Genomic DNA, 6,819 nt, shown 5'->3' with positions numbered 1-6,819 from the left:
GACTGAATCCAAGAATACTCTATCCAGCAAGGCTATCATTCAAACTTGAAGGGGAAATAAGAAGCTTCACAGACAAAAAAAGGCTAAGGGAGTTTATTACCACCCAGCCAGCAATGCAAGGAATGCTAAAGGGACTGGTATAAAAATAAGAAATAAAAAGCTCAGAAAGAAAACAGCCACACAAAAACAGAAATGGCTACAAACAAGTACCTTTCAATAATAACTTTAAATGTAAACGGACTAAATGCTCCAAACAAAAGATATCGAGTGGCTGAATGGATAAAAAAAACATGACCCATACATCTGCTGTCTACAAGAAACCCACCTCCTTAGAAGGGACTCACACAGCCTGAAAGTGAAAGGATGGAAAAATATCTTTCAGGCAAATGGAAAGGAAAAGAAAGCTGGGGTAGCAATACTTATATCGGACAAAATAGACCTCAAAGTGAAGGCCATAACAAGAGATAAGGAAGGCCACTTCATAATACTAAAGGGATCAATACAACAAGAAGATATAACTCTGGTAAACATATATGCACCCAATGCAGGAGCACCCAAATTCATAAAAAAACTCCTGGAAGATATCAAAGGAGAGATCCACAACAATACAATCATAGTAGGGGACTTTAATACACCACTGACAACACTGGATAAGCCCTCTAGACAAACAATCAGCAAAGATACAGCAATCCTAAATGACTCACTAGATCAGATGGACTTAATAGACATCTTCAGAACACTTCACCCCAAAGCCAGGGAATATACATTCTACTCAAATGCTCATAAGACATATTCAAAAATAGACCATATATTGGGTCACAAGCAAAGTATCCCCAAATTCAAGAAGATTGAAATCATAAAAAGCGTCTTCGCAGACCACGATGGCATAATATTAGAAATAAACTACAATAAAAACAACCCAAAGTACTCAAACACCTGGAAGCTGAATAGCATGCTATTACATATTGATTGGGTTACCAATGAAATCAAAGAAGAAATTCGAAACATCCTGGAAACTAATGATAATGAAAACACAACAATCCAAAACCTATGGGACACAATGAAAGCAGTCCTGAGAGGGAAGTTTATAGCTCTACAGGCCTATCACAAAAAAAACAAGAAAAAATGGTAGTAAATCAGCTAACTCTACAACTCAAAGAATTAGAAAGAGAGCAACAAGAAAACCCCAGATTGAGCAGAAGGAAGGAGATAATAAAGATTAGAGCAGAAATAAATGACATAGAGACCAAAAAAACAATACCGAAAATCAATGAAAACAAGAGCTGGTTCTTTGAAAGGATAAACAAGATTGACAAACCTCTAGCCAGACTCACCAAGAAGCAAAGAGAGAGGACCCAAATAAACAAAACCAGAAACGATAGAGGCGAAATAACCACAGACCCCACAGAAATACTAATGATTGTTAAAAAAAATACTATGGACAGCTCTACTCCAACAAATTAGACAGCCTGGAGGAAATGGACAAATTCCTAGAAAAATACAACATTCCAAAACTCAATCAGGAAGAATCTAAAAATCTCAACAGGCCAATAACTATGGAAGAAATTGAAGCAGTCATCAAAAGGCTTCCAGCAAACAAAAGCCCAGCACCAGACGGCTTCACAGGGGAGTTTTACCAAACATTCAAGGAAGAACTAAAACCTATCCTCCTCAGACTACTACAAAAAATTCAAGAGGAAGGAACACTTCCAAGCTCATTCTATGAAGCCAGCATCACCCTAATACCAAAACCAGGTAAAGACAACACAATGAAAGAGAATTACAGGCCAATATCCCTCATGAACCTTGATGCCAAAATCCTCAACAAAATCTTAGCAAATCGGATCCAGCAGTACATCAGAAAGATCATACACCATGACCAAGTAGGATTTATCCCAGGGATGCAAGGATGGTACAATATCCGCAAATCAATAAACGTGATACATCACATAAACAAATTGAAAGAAAAAAACCACATGGTCATATCAATTGATGCAGAAAAAGCATTTGACAAAATTCAACACCCATTTTTGATAAAAGCTCTCAGCAAGGTGGGAGTAGTAGTATCATACCTCAACATAATAAAAGCCATATATGACAGGCCCACAGCCAACATCATACTCAATGGACAAAAACTAACACCATTTCCCCTAAGAACAGGAACAAGGCAGGGATGTCCCCTCTCACCACTCCTGTTCAACATAGTACTGGAAGTGTTAGCCATTGCAATTCGGCAAGAAGAAGAAATAAAAGGCATCCAAATTGGAAAAGAGGAAGTAAAACTGTCCTTATTTGCAGACGACATGATATTATACATACAAAACCCTAGAGACTCCATCAAAAAGCTACTAGACTTAATACATGAATTTGGCAATGTAGCAGGATACAAAATTAACCCCAAGAAATCTGAGTCATTTCTATACACCAATAGTGAACTTTCAGAAAGAGAGATTATAAAAACAATCCCGTTTACCATCGCACCAAAAAAATTAAGCTACCTAGGAATAAACTTAACTAAAGTGGTAAAAGACCTCTACTCAGAAAACTACAGGACGTTGAAAAAAGATATAGAGGAAGACATTAACAGATGGAAGAACATACCGTGTTCATGGATTGGTAGAATCAACATCGTTAAAATGTCCATACTACCCAAAGCAATCTATAAATTCAACGCACTTCCCATTAAAATACCAACGGCATACTTCAGAGATCTAGAACGAACTCTCCAAAAATTCATCTGGAATAAAAAAAGAACCCGAATAGCTACAGCAATCCTGAAAAAGACCAAAGTAGGTGGGATCTCAATTCCAGATATCAAGTTGTATTACAAAGCCACTGTTCTCACAACTGTGTGGTACTGGCACAAGAATAGGCATATAGATCAATGGAACAGAATAGAGAGCCCAGAAATCGGCCCGAAACAATATGCTCAATTAATATTTGACAAAGGAGGCAAGAACATACAATGGAGCCAAGATAGTCTCTTCAATAAATGGTGTTGGGAAAATTCGACAGATATATGCAAGAAAATGAAACTAGACCACCAACTTACACCATTCACAAAAAATAAACTCAAAATGGATAAAGGACTTGAATGTACGACAGGAAACCATAAAAATTCTAGAAGAATCCAAAGGCAACAAAATCTCAGACATATGCCGAAGAAATTTCGTCACTGATACTGCTCCTAGGGCACTTGAAACTAAAGAGAAAATGAACAAATGGGACTACATCAAAATAAAAAGCTTCTGCACAACAAAAGAAACCATCAACAAAACAACGAGAAAACCCACTGTGTGGGAAAACATATTTGCCAATGTCATATCTGATAAGGGCCTAATCTCCAAAATCTATAGGGAACTCATACAACTTAACAAAAGGAAGATAAACAATCCAATCAAAAAATGGGCAAAGGACCTAAATAGACACCTTTCAAAAGAGGACATTCAGAAAGCCAAGAGACATATGAAAACATGCTCAATGTCACTAATCATCCGAGAGATGCAAATCAAAACAGCAATGAGGTACCACCTCACACCTGTCAGATTGGCTATGATCAACAAATTAACAAACGACAAGTGCTGGAGAGTATGTGGAGAAAAAGGAACACTTGTGCACTGCTGGTGGGAATGCAGACTGGTGCAGCCACTATGGAAGACAGTATGGAGTTTCCTCAAAAAACTGAAAATGGAACTCCCATTTGACCCTGTGATCCCACTTCTAGGAATATATCCCAAGAAACCAGAAACACGAATCAGAAAGGATATATGCACCCCTATGTTCATAGCAGCACAATTCACCATAGCTAAGATCTGGAAACAGCCTAGGTGTCCATCAGTTGATGAATGGATTAGAAAACTGTGGTACATCTACACCAAGGAATACTATGCTGCTCTAAAAAGGAAGGAACTCTTACCATTTGCAACGTCATGGATGGAACTGGAGAGCATTATGCTAAGTGAAATAAGCCAGTCGATGAAGGAAAAATACCACATGATCTCACTCATTCATGGATAATAGAGACCATTATAAAATTTTGAACAATAATAGATACAGAGGCAGAGCTGCCTCAAACAGATTGTCAAACTGCATCAGGAAGGCCGGGGAAGGTTGGGGGGCAGGAGGTAGGGGGGTAAGAGATCAACCAAAGGACTTGTATGCATGCATATAAGCATAACCAGTGGACATAAGACATTGGGGGATAGGGGAGGCTAGGGGACTGTCTAGGGCGGGGGGATAAAATGGACACATATGTAATATCCTTTGTAATACTTTAAGCAATAAATTAAAAAAATAAATAAATAAATAAATAAAATAAATAAAGGAAGCTGTCAGCCAATTCCTTTGCAAAAACGAACCTCTGCTCCCCTCATGTGGCCTTTTAAAGAATAACACCTGGTGCTTCTGTCCGTGGTGCTGAAATGTTAGCTAATGTCCTGTGAATTTGATGAAAAATTCTACCCAAAAAACCACAAACAAACAAACAAAAAACAAAACCTACAGAAAACCCTACAAAATCACCGAGGCTGTCCAGGGTGCAATTATTCCTTCCCTGGATGGACTGAGGTCACGGGTCTGGCTTTTGCACCCCTTCCTGTCCCAGCCCTGCCAAGGGAAGCCTTGGCTGCTTCACTGACATGGGGAAGCTGTGCGTTCACTAATTCAGTCCGTAACCTAGAGGCTGCCATGATTGGAGCAGTCAGTCCTGGGGAGGCCGCCGTTAACAAGGCAGCCAGTACCGCACCGGTCTCCTTTCCTGAGGCAGCCAGTCAGCCGCGGCCATTGTGATTGCGGCAGCCAGTGCCTTGGATGACACCATTATGGAGGCAGCCAGTCTGTGCAGTGAGGTGCAGGGGTATCGGGAGAAGGTGTTATTCCCACTAGACTCAGCGGCCTCTGTAGGGCATTCCTGAGGCAGTCCTTTCCCTGTAGGCGGCCATTATTGATGCTGTCAGTACCAGGGAGGCTGTTGTTGATGGCAGCTCCAGATGCAGGTTATCATGGGAACATGGTAGTACCACGAGAAAAAAATTCATCTTAAACCTTTGTGTTGAAACCCAGTGTGTTTTTAAAAAATATATTTTTATTGATTTCAGAGATGAAGGGAGAGGGAAAGAGATGGAAACATCAATGATGAGAGAGAATCATGGATCCGCTACCTCCTGTATCCCCCCCATCCCCACTGTGTATTGAGACAAAAACCCCGGCATGTGCCCTGCCCTGGAACCGAACCAGGGACCCTTCAATTTGCAGGCTGACATTCTCCCCACTAAGGCACACTGGCCAGGGCCACAGTTGGTTTTTTTAGAAAGATACATTTCTACTATTTCAGAGAGAAAGATCAGTGATCAGTGATCATCCTAGATTGGCTGCCTTCTGCCAGAAGAAAGAGTGACATGTGTTCTCATCAGCTAAGCGTAAGGAATATCCCTGGCCAGTGTTGTTCGCTGGTTAGAACTTCGGATGCCCAGGGATGGGTCTCTGGTGGGATTCCTGGTCTAGAGCACATACCTGGGACGCAGGTTTTATGGCCAGCCCCGGTCTGGGCTCCTGTGGGAGCCAAAGATCCATGTGTCTCTTGCATATTCATGTTTGCTTTTTGTTTCTTCTCTTTCCCCTCCTTCCATTCCTCCCTCCCTTCTTCCCTCTCTCCCTCCCTACCTCCCTCCATCCCTCCCTCCCTCCCTCCCTCCCTCCCTCCCTCCCTCCTTCTCTCTCTGTAAAAAGCATATCCTGTGGTAAGAATTAACAAAAACGTACACAAGAAAAAAGTACAAAATGGAAAAGATTTGGAGGCTGTGAAAAAGCAGCATACCCCTAAAGAAAGGCACCATGATGAGCAGAGCATTCAGCTATGCTGATGTTTTTCCTTGCGATGTGTCTATAAGATAAAAATAAAATGTCCGACTGTCCCTCAGCTGGCAAGGTCCTGAGAGAACACGAGGAGGCCACTCTAGCGCGGTCCTTGCAGGGTCTCCCAAGCCACCACGTTAGGGGCGAGGATCTCGGTGGGCGAGTCGGGGAGGAGCAGGGGAAAGCGAGGGGTGAAGGAGGTGGGGAATGGACAGAGGAGGGTCTTGCACGTGCTCCCCTGTCCTGCCTTGTGTCGCTTCTGCGAGAGTCACCCACAATGGGAAGATGCGAGCAGACTCAGCTGGTGTCGGTGACCAAGGGACACACAGACCAAGGGACAGACAGATAATCGAGGCCGCAGTGGCCTGTAGAGGTTGACATCCGGGAAGGGACATTACCTCCACAGGAAGAATAGCTCCCTCAGAGGAAGTATTGTTTTCCCAAATGAAGGAGCAATTCATTCACAACATAAGTGGTCCACATACAGGAAAGTGCAGTTCCCCTACAGGAAGAACGTTTCCTCACAGGAAGTTTGTTTCCCCCACAGGAAGAGGCGTTCTCCCACAGGAAGTTTCCATTCCCTCAGAGGTAGTTGTGATTCCCTCACAGGAAGGTAGGTCAACAAACAGGAAAGTGCATTTCCCTCACAGGAATCTGACACACCCTCACAGGAAGAGTCATCCGCACACAGGAAAGTGCATGTCCACAAAAGGAAGAAGGGATTCTAAAACAAAAGAGACACTACCCCACAGGAAAATGTGTTCCTACACGGGAAGGGACACTTCCCCTACAGGAAGGAGTGTTTGCGTCTGGTAGTTTTATTTCCAAAAGGAAGTTGATTTTTCATATATGTAAGATAGGTCAGCACACAGGAACGAGTACGTCCCACAAAGAATGAACTGTCTACACACGGAGGTACATTTCCTAGAGAGGAAGAATGGTTCCCCAGAGGAAGTTTGTTTCCAC

The sequence above is a fragment of the Myotis nattereri genome (genome assembly GCF_964212035.1).
Source record: "Myotis nattereri genome assembly, chromosome: Y".
In the NCBI taxonomy this organism is placed as follows: Eukaryota; Metazoa; Chordata; class Mammalia; order Chiroptera; family Vespertilionidae; genus Myotis; species Myotis nattereri.
This window is presented reverse-complemented; position numbering follows the sequence as displayed.